This window comes from Tachyglossus aculeatus, chromosome X1, assembly GCF_015852505.1.
Source record: "Tachyglossus aculeatus isolate mTacAcu1 chromosome X1, mTacAcu1.pri, whole genome shotgun sequence".
In the NCBI taxonomy this organism is placed as follows: domain Eukaryota; kingdom Metazoa; phylum Chordata; class Mammalia; order Monotremata; family Tachyglossidae; genus Tachyglossus; species Tachyglossus aculeatus.
In genome coordinates this window covers 89,516,206-89,538,448 of record NC_052101.1, presented here as the reverse complement: position 1 = coordinate 89,538,448, position 22,243 = coordinate 89,516,206, and the positions used below count along the sequence as shown (strand labels likewise).

The following is a 22,243-nucleotide window of genomic DNA, read 5'->3' as shown; positions in this document are numbered from 1 at the left end:
TTGAGAGGAGGGAGGAGAGCTCCTCTGAGGATACTGCTGGGAAGGATGGGAGAGTAGCAGAGAGTGTTGGGAGCCGGGGGTCTGGAGAAGGGGGGGAAGTGACATTGGGGAGATTGGACCTGATGGATTTAATTTTGTTAATGAAGTAGGAGGCCAGATCGTTGGGGGTAAGGGAAGGAGGAGGGGAATGACTCAGCTGGCACAGGGGAGCTTGGTGTTTTATTTTAACCATCAGAGCCCTGAATCCCGGTGTCCTTAATAAATGCAAAGGAAGCCCAATAGGTGAATTTGCTAGTACCAGACTGCTACAAGTGACTTTTTCAGTCTCCTGGTTGGAAATCAAATCAGAACGAAACTGTGTTGACTTCATACTTTGGCAGGTAGGCACATTTTAGTTCACTGTCCCAGAACAAGCAAGGGCTGGGTGGATCGTGCTAGGTATTGCTATGTTGCTTCTGGCTGAAACAGCTGAACAAGTGACACTTTTTCAAAAGATTGAGTTCAGTACTCCCTTTCTTGTCCACTGAGATCAACTACCCTGCTGTGTAAGGTTAGACTCGTTGTTTGCTCAGGGAAGAAAATACAGGGCCGTTTCATATTCATTCCTTTCAACTCAGACTACCCTCTAATGTGGGGCCAGAAGAAATAGTGCATCACGCAACATGGCTATTCTTATGAACTCAGATAAGGAAATGCCAAACTTTTCCTTGCACAACAAAAATGTGTCGTATTTTTAAAGCACCCTTGCTTTCCAGAGTCCTTTGGGATCCATTATCTCGTCTTGTCCTCGTGATTCCTTTTGATGGTAAGAAGGTTCATTCATTCAGTCATATTGAGCACTTACTGTGTGCAGAGCACTGTACTAAGCACTTGGGAAAGTGCAATACAACAATAAGCAGGCACATTTCCCGCCCACATGCAGTCATTCATTCAATCACAATGAGCTTGTAGTCTAGAGGGGAGTCATAGGTGGAGATGCCGGGGAATGAACCCAGGGCCTCATACATGTGAACCATGCACTCTACTACTGAGCTACATTTTTTACAATGGAAAATTGAAGTCTGGTGAGACGGTCTCAGCATTCCAGCGGAAGGTGGAGTGGAGAGAAAATTTGGAGCAAGGATTCTGAGGCTGCAATGAAATGGGCAGGCAAGTTTTTGAGGAGGTTGTGAGTCACAGTGTGAGGATCAGGTTAGGTGATGACTTTACTTCAAAACTGGGTTGAGCAAACTATAGCATCCCAGGTCATTTTTTTTGTTAATTTGCTATTTTTATTTTTAATTTTTCCTCATGATCGACATTAACAAATATTATGAAATGGTCTCCTCCACCCCAGTCGTCTTTACTGCCCAAATGATCTTGCAAACATTTCCACTATTTGGCTTTGGGCTATTGGTGTCCTGGCTGAGTACATTTCTCTAAAAATTGGTCTTTTCATTCAGCCCCTTCCAACCGCCCCCCCCCCCCCCCACCGCAACCCTCCAACTGATTTTTAGCTGTAGCAGTAGAAAGAAATATTTCCATTTTGATGTAACAAAAAAATAAGCTTGGCCTGCTGGGGTACTGTTTGTTTGCAGAAAATAATATTTTCTTTGGCAAGTGATTACCGGGGTAGAGAAGGCTATAAAGTGTTTGGGATGAGATGTACAGTTAAATGCGGGGGAAGAGAAACTGCAGTTTATATCCCAATTTGGTTTCATGGCCATTATGAGAGAATATAAAGGACTATGGAGCTTGGACATTTTGTGAATAATTTAGGTGTGACATTTTGCACATACCATGGTAAAATTCTGCTCTGACTGAATTTGTTTGAGATGCTTAGAAGGGCTTGCTTCAGGCAAATTCAGCAACTAATGGGCTTATCTGGACCCTTTATTTCTGAGAAACAGGGATGCCAAAAATAGTCTGATGTGGTAATCTTTGCATTTATAGTCAATTAACATATAAAAAAATGCAGGTGCTTGGAGAATTTAGCAAGGTTGTGTTTGGGTTCTGGTGAATACTGTTTGGAAAGGTAAGGGGTAACGTTTCTGTATTTCTCCCCCGCCCCCTTCCAAATCCAGTTCCAAAAGTAAGAGAATAAGGTGGTTCTTTGCAAATATCTATTATTTTCAGGTCTCAAGGGAATATTTATATAGGCTTGTTAAAGATGTTATATTTGTAATCCCCTATGGCAAGCTAATTGTCAAAATAATAACACTACCTGGTAGTTATCCTTTCTGCAAAGAGCACAAATTACAGTCCTTGGTAGTAGAATTTTAGAATGTAACCCCCCTTAAGGGCAAGAATAATGTGATTTTTGTAGGATGACTATGTCCTGGGACAAAGAGACCTCAAAGAGTCCACTAATAGCCATGAAAATCAGATCATCCCGGGAGCCTGAAAGAGAGCCAGGTAGTTAAGCCGGATAAAAGGAATAGAATGAACTCGGATCCTCCTCTATAAAGGGTTTTTTTTTTTTTTTTTTTTGGTTTGGCCTTTGGGGAAATCTATGTAGAGGATAGAAGAATGAGGTGTCTAGAGCAGACAGATGAGAAGTGATTAGAAAACAAAGGGAATAGCTGAGAAGAGAGGGAAATGTGGGTGGCAAGGCAAACTTTGGGGGGGTTCAGTGATGTGGTTTTTGTTTGTTTTTTTTTTGAAAACTGGTGAAAAGCCTAATCGATGGTATTGGCTGTTTACTGTGTGCAGGGCCACTGCCCTAAGCATTTGGGAGAGTACAACAGAGTTGGTATACATGCTCCCTGCCCACAACAAGGCTTACAGTCCAAACTGTAAGATGTCACCTAAACTACTCCAGGTAATGGATAGTGCCTAGTCTGTTAGCCAAACTCTCTGCTACCCATCTAGTATCTAACAGACTTTGGAGTTATCCACGTCTAACAGATGTGTATTTGGTTGCCATCTCAAGCATGGGTTTTTTTTTTCCTTCTCAAGGTAAATGAAGAATAGTTGGCACTATAATAACGGCTCATATTCTTGAAGACCCTTGTCAAGTCACCCCCTCAGTTTTCTCCTTTCCAAACTAAATAATTTCTATGCTTCAGCCTATCCTCAGCTGGCTGTTTTTTAACAACCCATCAATCATTTTCATTGCTGTCCCCTGGACTGTCACCAGTTCTCCATTTCTCTTCTGTTCTGCTGTACAGTGCGCATTGTAGGTGCTCAATAAATATTGTTGGTGACAATGTGCAAATTCTTGTGGTAAGTTATTGAAAGAGCTGATGACAGGGTAAAAGTCCTCACTTTTTTAGGACAGGTGATCAATTTATTTTTAGTAGCAATGCGAAAGTGAACCTTGCCAGCAGAAGCAGGCCAAGGGGCAGGGCTGCAACTGTATGATTTGGGATGTTCATTAGAAGGGCTGCAGCAGAAGGTTGCGAGTCAAGCAGGTGCAGTGGTGGTGTATGTCCAGAAGGGTCATGACTGGAGCAGTAAGCTAAAATAACCAAGGTGGATATGAAACACAGTGACTCCTTAATTAGTAACAATTCTCTTGCTACTGATTCAACCATCTAAGTACTGAGAAGCAATAACCAGCTTTAGCCTGTAAACCAAGGCAACAGCTTGGGAATAATGAGGAAAACTCGGATTTTTTTTTTTTTGTCAGTATCTAGCAAAGGGGAAAAGTCTAATGAAGGGCTTTCACAACTAGAAACTCTCCTCTCCTCACTGAGCTATTACTGATACAAGGGAAACACATCTTCCTGTTGAATGAATCTGCTTTCTGAGCAGCTTGTCTTGTCCTGGTGTGTCATCATGTACTTTGGTAATCACCCCTTCTGGAGTCCTATAGTACTTGTGGGGGGCGGGAGGGGGGAAGAAGTGTCTGGTTAGAATGGTATGCATTCATTTATTCAATCGTATTTATTGAGCACTTACTGTATGCAGAGCACTGTACTAATTTCTTGGGAAGTACAAGTTGGCAACATATAGAAATGGTCCCTACCCAACAACGGGCTCACAGTCTAGAAGGGGGAGACAGACAACAAAACATATGGACAGGTGTCAAGTCATCAGAACAAATAGAATTAAAGCTAAATGCACATGTATGAGTTGCAGAAATTGACACATTGTTGCCCAGTTGAGTACTTTGTCAGTTTTTGGTTTGACTTGGAAAAGCATCTAAGGATTATTGGGCGGGGTGTTGAGTCTCTCTTTGTGGAGATCTTAATGAACAGGATATAGTCCCATCTCTCTTGGATGGTTTGGAGTGCACTTAAAGCAAATATTAGGTGATCTCTGGGGTCCCTTTTTCCCACTCCCTTATGCATCACCCTTGCACTTGGATTTAAACCCTTTATTCACCCCTCCCTCAGCCCCCCAGCACTTAGGTACATATCTGGAATTTATTTATCAATGTCTATCTCCTCTTGTAGACTGTAAGCTTATTGTGGGCAGGGAATGTCTATATTGTACTTTCCCAATTGCTTAGTACAGTGCTCTACATAGTAAATGCTCAATAAATGTCATTGATTTCAGTTTGAGGGCACTATTAAACCTAGAAAAAGACTCTGCTGTGTTACAATAATGTGTCATTTGTTAAGCACTTACTAGGTGGCATGCACTGTGCAAAGTGCTGTGGTGGATAACAATTCAGTCAGTTTTGACCAAGTTCCACATAAGGCCCACAGTCTAAGAACCCGGGTCTCCCGACTCCCAGCCCCGTGCCCTTTTCACTAGGCCCATGCTGCTTCTTTAGTTATCCATTGATTGCTGTGTTTTCTCTTGCAATCCTGAAAATTGCAATCTACTTCAGGTTCAACTTATCTAGCCTCGAAAAATGGAGAGAGCTGGCAGAAGCAGTGAGCTTGTGGTTCTAAGAAGATGAAAGTAGTCCACATTAGAGGACTTTGTGTTCCCTCAGACTTACTTCCATTGACTTACTGCTGACACTGCAAGTGAGCATATCTAGCGTCCTTTTCTTTGAGAATGCATGGGAAGCCATCTTAAGTCCTTACCCTCATTTGTTACTTTGGAATTTGAAATAGTGTTTCTAATAATCACCTCAGCAGAGTGGTAGTGTTTGTCTCTTTTGGTTTTTGTCCCCCAGTCTCTGCCCAGTAGAAGAGTTCAATTTCATACTGAGGATGTTTAGTTTTGTCCTTCCAATGGGTGTAGGCTCTTCTGCTTGGTTCTGCCCAGCTTTGCTTGTGGTTCTCCAGGGAGGTCCTGCCACTCTTTTGAGAAGTGGTTAGCACAGAATTCAGGATAGTGTTTCCGATAATAGAAGAGAATGCTGGTGCATTCTCAACCCTTTCCCCGAATTTGTCTGGGGTGGCTTATCCCCACACTAAGCCTTTTGAGAAGCAGCACGACTTAGTGGATAGTGCACTGGCCTGGGAGTCAGAAGGGTCTGGGTTCTAATCCCAGCTCTGTCACTTGTCTGCTCTGTGACCTTGGACAAGTTGCGGGTAGCTGAGGTAACTGTTACCTGTAAAATGGGGATTAAAACTATGAACCCCACATGGGATGGGGACTGTGTCCAACCCGATTTACTTGTACCTACCCCAGCTCTTAGTGCCGTGTCTCACACATAGTAAGCACGTAACAAATACCCCAGTTGTTCTTCTTCTTCTTCTTGTTCTTATTATTATTTTGAACGCCACTGCTGCAGGGCAACCCTTGAGGTGCTGGGAAATTGTGACCTGGCGTCTGTGGGACAGTTGTGTGTTTAGAGGGTCCTGTAGTGGGCCACATGAGAGACCTAACAGCCCTCACGGCTGGTAGAGCGAAGCCCCCGACCGATGGAGCAATGGCATGGGCATCACCACTGCAGCTGAACTAGCCATCTGATCCATGGAGGAGAGTTTCCAGCACACTCAGATGAGGTATTCTGGTCCTACCAGAAACTCATTTATGATCCAGAGGGCCTATTATTAGCATGACTGGGTTGAGTATCCACTATTACCACTAGCTGTCTGCTACCCTCTAGACCGTAAGCTCATCCTGTAGACAGTAAGCTCGTTGTGGGCAGGGAAACTGTTTATAGTGTACTGTCCCAACCACTTAGTACAGCGCTTAGAACAGTGCTTGGCACATAGTAAGTGCTTAACAAATACCACCATCATTATTATTATTATTACAGTGCCCTGCAAACAGCACTCAAATATGATTGAATGAATAAATACCCTTTATGGTTGCTGTCTGTCACTGGCTCACAGGGGCAAGGGTGGAGACTCCTATGCCCTCACTTTCTTTCACTTAATAGTTATTTCCTTTTCCCTTCCCATTGTTATTTCCCTTTCTTTTCTCCCTTTCCCAACCACCCTCTCACCCTCCTACCCATCCTCACTCCTCTCCCGCTACAACCCAGCCCTCCCACTTCATTCCTCTAACACCAACCTACTCACTGTGACTTGATCTCATCTCTCTTATTATTGACCCCTTCCTCACCTCCCCTTTCATATCCATCAGACCACCACTCTCTCCATCTTCAAAGCCCCACTAAAACCATATCTCCTTCAGGAAGCCTTTCCTGACACCCTACTCTCCCTCCCTTCTGCATCATCTATGTACTTAGGTCTGTATCCTCCTAAGTACTTTCATTATCACCCAACCCTTCAGCATTCATGTACATATCCTTATTCTCTGTTTCCCCTTGCTTTCACTTCATTTTAACGTGTCTGACTCCCCCACTAGTAAATAATAAAATAATAATAATAATGGCATTTGTTAAGCACTTACTATGTGCCAAGCACTGTTCTAAGCACTGAGGGGGATACAGGGTAATGAGGTTGTCCCACGAGGGGCTCACAGTCTCCATCCCCATTTTCCAGATGAGGGAACTGAGGCCCAGAGAAGTTGTGACTTGCCCAAAGTCACACAGCAGACAAGTGGCAGAGCCGGGATTCAAACCCACAACCTTCTGACTCCCAAGCTTGGGCTCTTTCCACGGAGCCATGCTGCTTCTCTAGATTGTATAAGATCCTTGAGGTCAGGGGTCACATCTATCCCCTTCTAGACTGTGAGCTCGTTGTTGGGTAGGGACCATCTCTATATGTTGCCAACTTGTACTTCCCAAGCGCTTAGTACAGTGCTCTGCACACAGTAAGCACTCAAATACGATTGAATGAATGAATGTTGTATTGTACCCTCACACGTGCTGAGTGCAGTGCTCTGCCCACAGAAAGTGCTCAGTAACTACTATTGATTGGTCCTGTCCCATCTAACAATAATGATGGTATCTGTTACGCACTTACTAGGTGCCAGACACTGTTATAAGTGCTGGGGTGGATACAAGCAAATCGAGGTGAACACAGTACCTGTCCCACGTTGGGCTCACAATCTCAATCCCCATTTTACAGATGAAGTAACTGAGGCCCAGAAAAGTGAATTGACTTGCCTAAGTCCCCTTATTTGGAGTGGCAGTATCTTTGGAACTGAGGGCACAGTGCAAGACCAAGAACCTTACTGTGTCACTCCTGGATTGTGGTCGGTGGTAATGATGATGATAATAATAATAATGGTGGTATTTGTTCAGTGCTTGCTATGTCTCAAGCATTGTGGTAGATACAAGACAATCAGGTCAGACACCGTCCCTGTCAATATTTTCCAAAAGTATTATGTTATCCATCTATTTCATCTGGCTTCTCCTTGTTCTGTTGGTAGATAATTTTCCTGCTGCCTTCTTGCCCCTTTCTTTTAATGATCATTGTAGTGATTTTCCAGAGAGCCCCTCGTGCCTCGCCAGGGAAGAATAAGCTCGTTGTGGGTGGGGAACATTCCCACCAATTCTGTTGTATTGTAATCTCCCAAGCGCTTAGTACAGTGCTATGGACACAGCAAGCACTCAAATGCCATTGAACATCCATTTTGATCTTTTAAGTTCTTTCTCACTGTGTTCTGCCACCAACTTCAGTCCCTAGCATCTGGTCTAGGAAAGCAATCAATAATATCCCTTTCCTTTGACATAACTGAGGTTCCATGCAGAGTGCACAGCTAGTGTGCTTCTTCTGCGGCCCATGTTTTCTTCTTATTTCATTTACAGGTTTTTTCTATTGAATCTTAATGGCTTTTATTTTTCTTTTTTATGGTATGTCCCCATTGAGAGGATCAGGGCGGGGAAATTGGACTCGATGTTGGTCTAAGTTACTGGGATTTTCATAAATACTACAGAAATGCATATTGATGTTGAAGGTGGCAAATATATTATCCTGGAAGAAATAACTATTCTTTGCCTGTGTTGGAGAGGAGGTTCACTTTCCTTGTCTGTGAAATGGAGATAATAATGCCTGTCCCTACTCTCAGGGATGTTGTGAGGACAAAATGAGATAAGTAATGTAAAAGCACTACAGAAATTAAGGTATTTGGTAATGATTACTCTTTTCTCTCTCTCTCTCTCTCTCTCTCTCTCTCTCATATACTGTCCCTCTTCACCTCTTTGAGTCTTTCTCTCAGCCACTCATCCTTTCTTCCTACGTCCTTCTCCTTGGCTATTTTACACTTCAGCTTTCCGTTTCCACTCCTCTCTAACCTCTGTGATCCTTACTGCATCTCTCCTTTTTGATACTCCACTCACGTGCCACCTCTTTTTTGCTCTCTTCCTCCACTGTATGTCTTCCTTTTCATTTTTCATTATGCCTCGTCTCTTATGCTCCATTTTCTTCTCTCTCTGCCTGTCATTTCCCTCTTTGACACTTTCTCTCCTGTTCGCTTCCTCTGCCCCTTTCCTATTCTGTGTCTTTCTATATTCCTATTGCTCTCTCTGTCCTATCTTCCCTCCCTTTTCTAGTTTCTCTACTATTCCATCCCTCTTTCTCATCTCTTTTTTTTGTCTATATATGTTTTTTGCTCTTCCCCATGTCCCTGTTCTAATCTACCTATTCCTGTGTCCTTCCCTTTCTTGTATGTCTCTTCCTTTCACCCCCCCACCGTGTTCCTCCTCTGGACATGCTCATAAGGAAAGGAGCTGCTTAGGTTCTGTTTGTTCCCCGGTGTGGCCCTGCTCTCTGCCCGCACTGGGATCTTGCTGTCCCACGGAAGCAGAAAATGCTGGCTTTTTGTTTCCACAGGATCACAGCTCTAGGGTTCCACAGGGCAGCAGGAATCAACTAAAGAAACATAGTAGCATTGTGTTCTCCCTGAGATGGGGTCACCTTATGGATGCCAAGCTGAGCAGTGGGGCCTAGTGGAAAGAGCACAGGCCCGGGTGTTGGAGGACCTGGGTTCTAATCCCGACTCTGCCAATTGCCTGCTATGTGACCTTGGGCAGAGCACTTAACTGCTCTGTTCCTCACTGTCCTCGTTTGTATAATGGGGATTCAGTATTTGACCTCCCTCCTACTTAGACTGAGGGCCCATGTGGGACAGGGACTGCATCCAATATGATTTGCTTGTACCTACCCCAGTGCTTTGAACAGTGTTTGACACATAGGAAATGTTTAACAAGTACCATTGTTTTTGAAGAAGGAGAGATGTTGCAGGAGAGACAGGGAAACACGACTGTTTCCAGTGAAGTCTCCCACCCTGCCTCTATCCTCACTGGGTTCCTGCTTGGAAATGGAAGTATCTAATCCCAGCTCTGCCACTTACCTGCTTTGTGACCTTGGGTGAGTCACTGTACTTCTCTGCACCTCAGTTTTCTCATCTGTAAAATGGGGATTCAGTACTAAGCGCTTAGTGCAGTTCTCAATAAAAACTGATTTTTAAACAGTAAACACTCAAATACTACTGATTTGATCATTCTTCACCCCCGTACACTGCGTGCCTCATGTGGGATGGGGACCTGGATCTAACCTGATTAGCTTGTATCTACACTAGTGCTTAATATGGCGCTTGACACACAGAAAGTGCCAAACAATACCATTTTTAAATGATGATACTTATTATATTGTACTCTCCTAAACACTTAGTACAGTGCTCTACATGCAGTAAGTGCTCAATAAACATGATTGAATACAGTTATTATTAGATGCACTGTAAACCCCGGAGAGAGAGGAGGAACCTGCTGCAGTGCCCATGGAAGGTGCCTCCTGACCTCCCTCCCCCATCACGGCTTCAGGGCAGAAGCGCAGTGGCTTGCCTGATGTATTGGTGATTTTCCTGGCAAGCGGTGCTACAGTTGGCATTGAGGAACCACCTGTCAGGGCAAGCCATGGTAACCCACCCTAACCTGGGTGTGCATCCTTCTAGAACTGTCCTCTTTACTTGAAGAAGACACCACTGTGGGTGTGTGACCAACTGAAAAGGCCAGGCTCTCCATCACCTCGCCCCCTCCTATCAATCAATCAATCAATCAATCGTATTTATTGAGCGCTTACTATGTGCAGAGCACTGTACTAAGCGCTTGGGAAGTACAAATTGGCAACACATAGAGACAGTCCCTACCCAACAGTGGGCTCACAGTCTAAAAGGGGAGACAGAGAACAGAACCAAACATACCAACAAAATAAAATAAATAGGATAGAAATGTACAAGTAAAATAAATAAATAAATAAATAAATAGAGTAATAAATATGTACAACCATATATACAGGTGCTGTGGGGAAGGGAAGGAGGTAAGATGGGGGGATGGAGAGGGGGACGAGGGGGAGAGGAAGGAAGGGGCTCAGTCTGGGAAGGCCTCCTGGAGGAGGTGAGCTCTCAGCAGGGCCTTGAAGGGAGGAAGAGAGCTAGCTTGGCGGAGGGGCAGAGTGGGGGCATTCCAGGCCCGGGGGATGACGTGGGCCGGGGGTCGACGGCGGGACAGGCGAGAACGAGGTACAGTGAGGAGATTAGCGGTGGAGGAGCGGAGGTTGCGGGCTGGGCAGTAGAAGGAGAGAAGGGAGGTGAGGTAGGAGGGGGCGAGGTGATGGAGAGCCTTGAAGCCCAGGGTGAAGAGTTTCTGCCTGATGCGCAGATTGATTGGTAGCCACTGGAGATTTTTGAGGAGGGGAGTAATATGCCCAGAGCGTTTCTGGACAAAGATAATCCGGGCAGCAGCATGAAGTATGGATTGAAGTGGAGAGAGACACGAGGATGGGAGATCAGAGAGAAGGCTGGTGCAGTAGTCCAGACGGGATAGGATGAGAGCTTGAATGAGCAGGGTAGCAGTTTGGATGGAGAGGAAAGGGCGGATCTTGGCAATTCCTACCTCACCTCCCTTCTCTCCTTCTACTGCCCAGCCCGCAACCTCCGCTCCTCCACCGCTAATCTCCTCACTGTACCTTGTTCTCGCCTGTCCCGCCGTCGACCCCCGGCCCACGTCATCCCCCGGGCCTGGAATGCCCTCCCTCTGCCCCTCCGCCAAGCTAGCTCTCTTCCTCCCTTCAAGGCCCTGCTGAGAGCTCACCTCCTCCAGGAGGCCTTCCCAGACTGAGCCCCTTCCTTCCTCTCCCCCTCGTCCCCCTCTCCATCCCCCCATCTTACCTCCTTCCCTTCCCCACAGCACCTGTATATATGTATATATGGTTGTACATATTTATTACTCTATTTATTTATTTATTTATTTTACTTGTACATTTCTATCCTATTTATTTTGTTGGTATGTTTGGTTCTGTTCTCTGTCTCCCCCTTTTAGACTGTGAGCCCACTGTTGGGTAGGGACTGTCTCTATGTGTTGCCAATTTGTACTTCCCAAGCGCTTAGTACAGTGCTCTGCACATAGTAAACGCTCAATAAATACGATTGATTGATTGACTGCATCGTGCATGCATAAAGACTGTCCCTTTCTATGTGGTCATGTTTGTTGTTTGCAATGCCTGCAACTGTTTCAGCTTTTGCCTCCTTGTCTCACAGTCAGTGGGATTTATTGAGAGCTCTCTGTGTGCAAAGCACTGCACTGAGTGCTTGAAAGAGTACAGTAGAACAACAGACACATTCCTGACCACAATGAGCTTACAGTCTAGTGAGGGAGACAGACAAATATAAATAAATACATTATAGATTTATACAGATATGTGCTGTGGGGATTGGAGGAAGGATGAATGAAGGAGCAAGTAAGAGTGGTGCAGAAGGGAGTGGGAGAAGAGGAGAGGAGGGCTGAGTCAGGGAAGGCTTCTTGGAGATGTGCCTTCAGTAAGGTTTTGAAGTGGGGGAGCGCAATTATCTGCTTATATGAGTAGGGAGTTGGTAGTTGTGATCCCTGCCCAGAAGGAGTTTACAGTCTACAGTCACAATCCTCACAAAGCTTCTGTTCAAAAGACTAATAGCAAAAATGATGCTGTTATTATTCCCCCTCCCTCCATCTATCCCATACAGGACCACTTTCGGCTACAGAGCCTGTTTAGCTGCCGGCAATTCCTTCATATTATCTGGCAATTGAAACAAAAATGGTCTAGAGTAAGGATCGGTGTCAACGCTGTTCTGGCTGGCAAAACTGAAGCCCTCTTGCCCACTTCTGGGGTGGTGGTAGCACTTCAGGTCTGCAGCATAGGAGGGAACATGGAGGATTTGGGGATGACGGCCACCACGGTGTTTTGAACTGGAATCCCAGCTCTGTGACAGAACCTGAAAGTTTCCAACTGGGACTGAGACGACCCAGACAGATGGCTTTCAGGCCTATGAGGTCTTTGAAGGTTGCCCCCTCCCAGTCCTCATCCTCTGCTGAAATCCCCACCCAGTGTTCACCTCCACTCTCAGTAAGGAAAAGTTGGCACTGAGGCAGCACCACTTCTGGTTCAATGACCCACACTCCTGCCAACCCGGGTCATCCGGCTGCCCTTCCCCATTCACTCCACCTCCACAAGTGGCAGGGGCATGAAGCAGGGCCCAGGGCAGTGGCCCAGAGCTGCAATCTTGGCTCTGCAAGCCCACAGGTGGTAACAGCTGTTTCATCTTCTGGAGGGCCGACATACTGTGGCTCCCCTGGTTGCTGGGATCTGACCTGGGGAAAGGGGAGGCGGGCGATACCCCAGGTATCAAGGTGGTGGTTGGAAGGGGAGGCGGATCAGAACAGTAGAATGGCAGGCCTGGATTTTGGGCTTCTGATCCTTTGAGGGCTGGATACCATATTCATTCATTCAATCATTTGTATTGAGCGCTGACTGTGTGCAGAGCCCTGAACTAAGCACTTGGGAGAGTACAACATAACAGACACACTCCCTGCTCACAAATCATCTATCCTCCCCTCACTGCCTGCATAAACATCAGTATTGTCCTATTTTGCATATCAAGGGCTCGAATGGAGGGAGCCCACTTATGCTTGGCACGTAACCATCCTAAATGGCTCTTGCTTGTTGTCCTATATTCTTTCTGCTCTCTCCTATTCTCAAGAGCTGTCTTTGGCTTTTGATTTGCTTTGGCGACCACCCACCTCCTTCCCCCACCCCCATGGATATTTTTTTCCTCCACTTCCCATTATTTTTGCTGTTTTTCTTTCATTGTAGTGTTGAGGACAGCCCTCACTTTCTGAACATTACATGTTCAGAGCCTGGAGCTCTCTAGAGGAAATGAGTTATATAAATCTAATAAATCAATAGTTACAAATAAAACTCCATTTCCATTGCCCAGCCAGAGAATTGCAAACATGGAGAAGTGCAAATGTTCTGAAGACGTGAAAATATTTCATTATTTTCTCATCCTAAACCTGACCATGTAGCTAGCCAATGTTCACCCTGCCCCAGGAGTAAAGAATTTGTGTTTTATTTTCCTACCTCGGTAGTCAGTGCCACCTTGTCCATTGGGCAAGGAGGGCATTTGATCAGGACCCACCCATCCCTCTCAAAGCCCCTTTTGCAGGAGATTCAGCAGCATCATGGCCTAGTGGAAAGAGCCCGGGCCTGGGAGTCAGAGGACATGGGTTCTAATCTCGGCTCTGCCTTGTGTCTGCTGTGTGACCTTGGGTAAGTCACTGAAGTTCTCTATGCCTCAGTTCCCTCATCTATAAAATGGGGATTAAGACTGGGAGCTTCATGTGGGACAGGGACTGTGTCCAACCTGATTACCTTGTATCTACCACAGAGCTTAAAAGCGTGTTTGGTACCTAGTAAGCACTTAACAAATGTCACAACTATCTTCTGTTCCCTCTCCAACCTTAAATCCTTTCTCTTCCCCTCTTTCTCTTCTGTGCCATTAGTCTGTTAAAAGTAGCCCCAGCAGTGACAGAGAAGAAAGGGGAAAGAAGGGCCCGTGGGGAGCAAAGGGGTAGGTACGTGCTCCTGGAAAAGTGGGCTGAATCCTGGTTTAGTGGATAGAGCACGGGCCTGGGAATCAGAAGGTCATGGGTTCTAATCCCGTCTCCGCCACTTACCTAAGGTCACACAGCTGACAAGTCACTTCACTTCTCTGGGCCTCAGTTCCTTCATCCTTAAAACAAGGAATAAGACTGAGCCTTCTAGACTGTGAGCCCGTTGAGGGCAGAGATTGTCTCTCTTTGTCACTGAATTGTACTTTCCAAGCGCTTAGTACAGTGCTCTGCACACAGTAAGCGCCCAATTAATATGATTGAATGACAGTGTCCAACCTGATAGGTATCCACCCTAGGACTTAGTTCAGTGCCTGGCACGTAGTAAGCACTTAACAAATACCATAATTATTATTACTGGGGAAGAGATAAACTTTAGCTTGAGGAAAGGGTAGCCAGAAAAGGCACGCAAAAAAAACCCCAAAACCTGACCCTGAGACACAGATGACATCACATGCATTATGCCAACACTCAGCTTCATGTGATAATGTGACACAAATGCCATCTTTGAAGAAGTTCAATCCATTCTCCTCACACCCCCATTGACTCCAGTGCCATTGCATTCCCCTTCTGCGTCCCGCTGAACACATGGAACTTAGTCACAGGGGCCCAGCATGAGGGAGGGAGGTTCAGCGCTGAAAATATAAATACTAGACCTGATGGTGTCCAATGGCTCTTTGAATTTTATTAGTCAGGGCCCCCAAGAGCCTGAAAGCATGTCTTGGGTGTAGCACAGCTGTGTACCTTGGGGCAGAGGGAGCTAGAACTACATTGTGGCCATTGGTATTTTTCAGGTTTATCTACAGGATTGTTAGGTGAGTTGGGCTGACACTATTCCAGCACTCCCAAAAATTAATCCTCCACAGGGAGCCCAAGGATCACAGTCAAACTACTGATAACGTAGACATTACAGTTTATCAGTCCCTTCCAATACATGTTTCACCCAGAGACTCTGGAGTTTTTTCTAGTCTCCATCTACACCCACTCCCTTGGAGAATCCATTCGCTTCCATGGCTTCAACTACCACCTCTATGCGGATGATCCCCAAATCTACTTCTCCAGCCCTGATCTCTTGCCCTCTACGTAGTCTCGCATTTCCTCCTGCCTTCAAGACATCTCTACTTGGGTGTCCTGCTGACACCTCAAACTTAACATGTCCAAAATAAGACTCCTTATCTTCCCACCCAAATCCTGTCTTCCCCCTGACTTTCCCATCATGGAGATAGTACCATCATCCTTCCTGACTCCCAAGCCCATAACCTTAGCATTACCCCTGATTCCTCTCATTCAACTGACATGTTCAATCTATCACTAAATCCTGTCGGTTCAACCTTCATGACATGGATAAAATCTGCCCCTTCCTCTCGATCCAAACTGCTACCACATTAATTCAAGCACTTATCCTATCCTGCTTTGACTACTGTATCAGCCTCCTTGCTGACCTCCCAGCCTCCTGTCTCTCCCCACTTCAGTCTATTCTTCCCTCTGCTGCCTGGATCATTTTTCTACAAAAATGTTCAATCCACGTTTTCCCACTCCCCAAGAACCTCCAGTGGCTGCCCATCCATCTCCACATCAAACTCCATACCATTGGCTTTAAAGCACTCAATTGAGTGTTTTGCCCACTCCTACCTCACCTCACTACTCTCCTACTACAACCCAGTCTGCACACTTCACTCCTCTAATGCCGACCTACTCACTATACCTCGATCTCATCTATTTCATCACTGACCTCTTGCTCACATCCTGCTGCTGGCCTGGAATGCCTTCCCTTTTCATATTCGACAGACAATTACTCTCCCCACCTTCAAAGCCTTATGGAAGGCAAATCTCCTCCAAGAGGCCTTCCTTGACTAAGCCATCACTTCCACTTTTCCCACTCCCTTCTGCAATGCCCTGACATGCTCTCTCTATTCACCACCCCCACTACCAGCCCCGTGGCACTTACATACATGCCTGTAATTCATTTATTTATATTAGCGTCTGTATCTTCCGCTAGACTGTAAGCCCATTGTAGGCAGGGAATGTGTCTGTTGTGTTGTACTCTCAAGTGCTTAGTACAGTGCCCTGCACACAGTAAGCACTCAATAAATACAGTTGATTGTCACATACAGCCTTGAGATTCAGTTAAATAACTCGTCTCTCTTGAGTTCCTGGAAAGAGGCCTCACCCAAGAATATTTAACTCAAATGGAAATCCAGTCAAGGTCACTTCCATCTCAGGCTGTCTTGGAGCTTGATTTCCAATCTTGTCAGTGGATGCAATGCCAGGATCTGTTTTGTGGTAACAAAATACAAACCGTGGTGCTTTGTGGCTTTTTCAGATACTATCACAGTTGTTAGGAGAGCTTGCTTGCTACTCGACAGTTCCTTGATGTGCTTAGTCATAGTTGAAATCAGTGAGTTTTGTTCCCATTTTGTTTTTTGGGCAGTGGGTTATTTGCATTATATCAGATGCAGTTCTCTTTGCTATATTCGTTTGTAGTAGGATAGATTGTCCTACCTCCAGCCTGGAATGCCCTTCCTCTTCAAATCTGCCAAACTAGCACACTTCCCCCATTCAAAGTCCTACTGAAGGCTCACCTCCTCCAGGAAGCCTTCCCAGAGGAGACCCCCCCACCTTTTCCTCTGCTCCCCCTCCCCTCCCCATCACCCCGACTGGCTCCCTCTACTCTACTCCCCTCCCCACCCCACAGGAGAAGCAACGTAACTCAGTAGAGCTTGGGAGTCAGAGGTCATGGGTTCTAATCCTGGCTCCGCCATTTGGTGGGACAACCTGATCACCTTGTATCCACCCCAGCGCTTAGAACAGTGCTTGGCAAATAGTAAGTGCTTAACAAATGCCATTATTATTATGTACATATTTTATTAATGATGTGTATATATCTATAATTCTATTTATATTGATGCTTTTGATGCCTGTTTACTTGTTTTGATGTCTGTCTCCCCCCTTTAGACTGTGAGCCTGTTGTTGGGCAGGGATTGTCTGTGTTGCTGAATTGTACTTTCCAAGCACTTAGTACAGTGTCCTGCACACAGTGAGTGCTCAGTAAATACAATTGAATGAATTAGGAAATAACTTAATGGTATTTATTAATCGCTTATTATGTGTCGAGAAGTAGCGTGGCTCAGTGGAAAGAGCATGGGCTTGAGAGTCAGAGGTCATGGATTCTAATCCCGGCTCCGCCACATGTCTGCTGTGTGGCCTTGGGCAAGTCACTGAACTTCTCTGAGCCTCAGTTCCCTCATCTGTAAAATGGGGATGAAGAATGTGAGCCCCACGTGGGACAACCTGATCACCTTGTATCCCCCCAGCGCTTAGAACAATGCTTTGCACATAATAAGCACTTAACAAATGCCATCATTATTATTATGTGCCAAGTCAACCAGGTTGGCCCCTGTCCCTATCCCACCTGGAGCTCACAATCTAAGTAGGAGGGAGAACAGGTATTGAATCTCCATTTTTAAAGTTGAAGAAACTGAGCCACAGAGAAGTGAGGCAACTTGCCCAAGGTCGCACAACAAGCAAGCAGCAGAGCTGGGATTAGAACCCAGGTCCTCTGACTCCCAGGCCCATGCTCTTTCCACTGGGCAACACTGCTTTCTAACTTCATCAGTCCTCTTGGCTTCCAGGATCATGAGCATCAAAATGGAGAGCTGTTTTCAAGGGATCCATTAGTAATTTGATCATATGCAGTACCAGCATGCTAGCAAAGCTTGCAACATCAGGAGTTGAATGTTCTCATGCATTTACCAATTCCTTTAGCATCTGCTCACTGGAAACCACTGGGCAGGTGTCCTTAACCTTTTCAGGCTGTTGACCTGACATCCTGCTGCTGCCCCTAAAGCAGTATGGCTAGTGGATAGAGCATGGGCCTGAGAGTCAGAAGGTCATGGGTTCTAATCCCAGTCCCACCACTTGTCTGTGTGTGACCTTGGGCAAATCACTTCACTTCTCTGGGCCTCAGTTACCTTATCTGTACAATGGCGATTGAGGCTGTGAGCCCCATCTGGGATAGGGACTGTGTCCAACCCTACTTCTTTGTCTCCAGCCCAGCGATTAGTACAGTGCCTGGCACATAGTAAGTGCTTAACAGATACTACAGTTATTATTATTATTATTACTATTATTGGATAGGTAGAAAAGGAGGAGGAGAAAAGAATCCTTAGATCCTTGGTGGCCATGTTTCCATGTCCTATCCCATCCCCTTTCTTTTCACAGTTGGTGGCAGTCATCTTAGACAGATGGAAGAGTAATAGTAATATGGTAGTTATTAAGCACTTACTATGTGCCAAGCACTGTTCTAAGCACTGAGGTAGACACAAGCTAATCAGGTGTGGACTACCAAGGAAGAAAATGTGATGAGGCTGACTCCACCTCACCTCCTGTCCTTTATGTTCTAGAGTCTGATCTGATTCTAGGGGCTTGAAGGTTTGAACCGGAGAAGACCCAAAGACAGCCGGTTGTCCACAGGCCACTGAGAAGACCAGGATGATCCTGGGACTGAGCTGGAGTTGAGATTTCCTTGGGGTCGGGTCTCCTCGAAGTCAGGTTCAGTCCTGGACCCCTGAAGTGGGCCCTCACCCTCAGGGTTGAGCCCCAAATGACCTAGTTTATCTGGGGTCCCTCAGAGTAGGGTTGTCCTGGGGCTAGGCCAGGCCCCTTGGGCCTCCTTCTGACCTGAAAGGATCGGCTTCAAATCCTGTGGCAATCTAGAGCCACACCCCCAGGGCCGCCTTGGACCTGACTAGCCTCTGGTGGTAGGATCCCCCTCCCAGGTGTTTTCCTCCCAACATTCTTCTCATAGTTGGTTCGTCAGAAGATGGTGAGACAGGGAATTTGGACACTGCCTGTTCCTCCCATGTCTATGGGTTCTGTCCTTCTCAGGAAGACCCTGATTTTCTGGCAGGAGGTATAGTGCAGGCTTTAAAGCTTTCAAACGCACTCAGAGCATTGTAATTCTCTAGTGACTTGAGCTCTGCACAACAGAATACACTCTTAATCACTAATGCCCCCAAGGGGCTGAGAGGAGCATAGGCAGATAGTCATTTTTATCAAGAAGACATCAGTAATCCTTTATCTCTGTTCCTTTCTGATTTCTGCCTTAGGAGCTTTCAGTTTCTTTCAACTATTATTGCATTATGTTATTCTATTATTCTGCTTTGTGAAAGATGAAATAAGGTGGCTCTTAGACATGTTCTTGTCATTTGTTATCTGCCCTCCTTCCTTTGAGTAGTAGGCCTGCAGTTTCTAATGGTTTTCCCTTGCTTTTAAGTCCTGTGATGTGGGTGCCGGGGTAGTTAGCCGACGCTAGGTTAAAGGACTATTTTGATGTTTGCCCATTTAAAGGAGGTTTGCTCTGTTGTGCGTATGAGTTATTAGAGCTACAGTCCAGGATTGGACAGTATTTACCATCAGCTCTCATTTTTCCAGAGGAAGGTGATTAGAAGGGTGCAATATTGAGAGGCCAAACTGGGGCAGGGGGGCCGGAGGGGGGTTGAAAAGGACATCAGGCAGCAGGAGCAGGTTGTAAGAACCCTCCCATGCTTGAGAAATTCAGTAATTATGCATCTGCTGTAATGCTGTGAAGCAGCCTGTGACTAAATAAATAGCTTTTCTAAAGGGGAAAGAAGCTCTCAGTGAACACGCTTAACTGAAATCCCATGAGCTCATCCCAAGTTTCACCAGTTTTGCTACTGCATGTGAAGCAGAATGAAATGGAACTGTGCCTTTTGAGTCCGCACTAGAAAAGATGGGTATTTCTAACGAATCAAATCAGTGGTCATTTGTTCTTGGGTCATTCCACATTCCTGCTCATGTTTGTATTTTTTCCTTTGCCTTCCTTCCCAAATGAAGCCAAACAAAAGCAAGTAACATGTTTATTAGTGATTGACCACCCCAGATCGGTTTATTAGCAGTTGACCAACTTAGAGCTTCTGTTTTACCAATGTCACTGTCGAAACCTCCACAGAGAATGCCTCCAGTACAAGGGGATTAGCAAATTCCAACTTTTTAATGAGACTCCCCAATCACAAAGTCTAGCTTGGTGCATAGACCGAGTGCTACATTCTCATCCTCCTCATCACTTAACAGTGTATGTGTTGTTGATGACCACAATCTAGGCATTTCCCGAATGTGAAGACACTGTTTTTTGCTGTCAACGATTTTACAACCTAGTGTAGATATGGCAAACAAGGAAATTAGAGGATTTTTGTGTGTGTGTATGTGTGTGTGTTTTCGGGACCAGCTTGAGATTTGCTTGGCTCTATTAGGCTACACCCCTCTCAAGGTCAAACCTAGAGAATTTCCAGTACTCTACCAGTCTCGACTATGGGAGGGAGAGTCGAGCAGAAGCATAACCATTCCATTCCTAGCTTGGGCAGTGGCTAGCGAGTGGAAGGCAATCTGCTACAAGTCAAAACTCCCCTGTGCTGGACAGCAGTGGCATGGGAGAGAGTCGAGGGCGGAGACTCGAGTTTACTGCATCGAAGGAAAGAATGGTAAACCACTTCCGTATTTGTACCAAGAAAACTCCAAAGATACACTACCAGAATGATTGCAGATGGAGGTGGGTTGTGGGAGAGATGTGTCCATGGTGTTGCTATGGATCAGAGATGACTCGACAGCATAATGCAAGATTAGGCTACAATCCAACCCAGCAGCTAGCGCTCAACCAGCTAGCTTCTGAGTAGGGTAGCAGCAGCAGGTGACTGGAGAGAGCGAGGGAGTTAATCAGGCTGCCTGTTCCTCTTCCACTGTGGTCTCCACCATGCTCTACCTAAGATGGAACTGCTGCCACTGCCACCTTTCCTAAGCATTTAGTACAGTGCTCTGCATGCAGTAAGCACCCAATAAATATGATTGACTGGATGTCACCAATGCCTCAGGCTGCTCACTGAAATTTCTGGGGTAACCACTCCACACCCAGTTCTGGCCATGCTGAACACTGGGGAGCAGACTGTGAAGCATCAGCAGCAACCACGGCTGCAGTGGTGGCAGAAAGGTTGGCAGCAGTGGAGGGCATGTAGCATTACCTGTCTTTCACTCTCTTTCTCATTCACTGCTGCTGCCCTGCTCTGGCTTTCTCTCCTGTTTCTTGTGTTTTGGGTGAAGTGGCAGGGCTCTGAAATCCATGCCTGCCCCCTGTCATGGGGAGAGGTCTAGTTCTATGAATTTAAACTGTGTTTAAGAGATTCTTGATAAAATTTATATTGTTTTATTGTTGAACATATTCAGCAATTTGTGTAGAACTCAAGTATCTCCATAAAATAGCTGTTGGCAAATTTCCTCCTCCTCATCTAGACCGTGAGCTCATTGTGGGCAGGGAATATCACTGTTTATTGTCATATTGTACTTTCCCAAGGGCTTAGTACAGTGCTCTGCACACAGTAAGCACTTAAATATGATTGAATGAATGAATCATCTGCTGTTCTAGTTGCCTGTGGTTAAGACCTTTGCCCTTGAAGACCCCCCTGGTTTCCAGATGGTGATGGTAACATGCAGAGAAACAGTGTTTCATACCGGAGATCTCCCAACAGAATGGGAAGTAGAGCCTAACTCTGCTGAATCTCAGGCCTTTGCTCTACCCGGGCATTTTGCCTTGATTAGCATAAACAGGGCAAATGGTTTTCCATTGTAGCCATTCCGGTTCTTGGAGACTCTTGGTCTGTTCCCTTCCAGAGCCTCGGTTATGAAATTGAGTCTTGTTATCCTCACTAGTTTTAAATCAGAGGGACAATTTTCCTCTGTTTCCTCATTACTTTAGCATTAACACTATTCTCTTTTAAAAATGAATTTTTTTTTCTCACAGGTGGCTATTAGGTTTTGAAAAGCTGTAGGATTTTTTTAATGAGTCATTTAACATTTAGCCAAAATTGTCAGTATTACATCTGCTCTCTTTGCTATTTCCCTAATTTCCTTCTCTGTCACTGAGCTCAGAGAGGAGTAAAATAACTTTTTGTTCCTTTGATACACCAAATCTCATCCTGAGCTGGTCATTTTTAATTTTATTTTGAAGTCTCTTGCTTTGGCTAATAATCACACTTTAGAAAGGAGCTTTCTTTTAAAGGAGCTCAAAGCCTGGTACTGTGTTTCATTAATAGTCAGTACAGTGTGGCGAGGTAGACTGGGGGCAGACAT

At 45.5% G+C, this 22,243-nt stretch overlaps 1 protein-coding gene and 1 non-coding gene across 2 annotated transcripts in view; both read left to right on the top strand.

Annotated features, from left to right (window-relative positions):
* BSN (bassoon presynaptic cytomatrix protein) overlaps positions 1-22,243 on the top strand; it is a 334,369-nt gene that overhangs the window by 46,983 nt on the left and 265,143 nt on the right. The gene's annotated exons all lie outside the window — the stretch shown is intronic.
* On the top strand, positions 20,383-20,520 carry LOC119920656. The gene has a single exon (XR_005448387.1). It is a non-coding gene; the product is annotated as a small nucleolar RNA SNORA7 (small nucleolar RNA).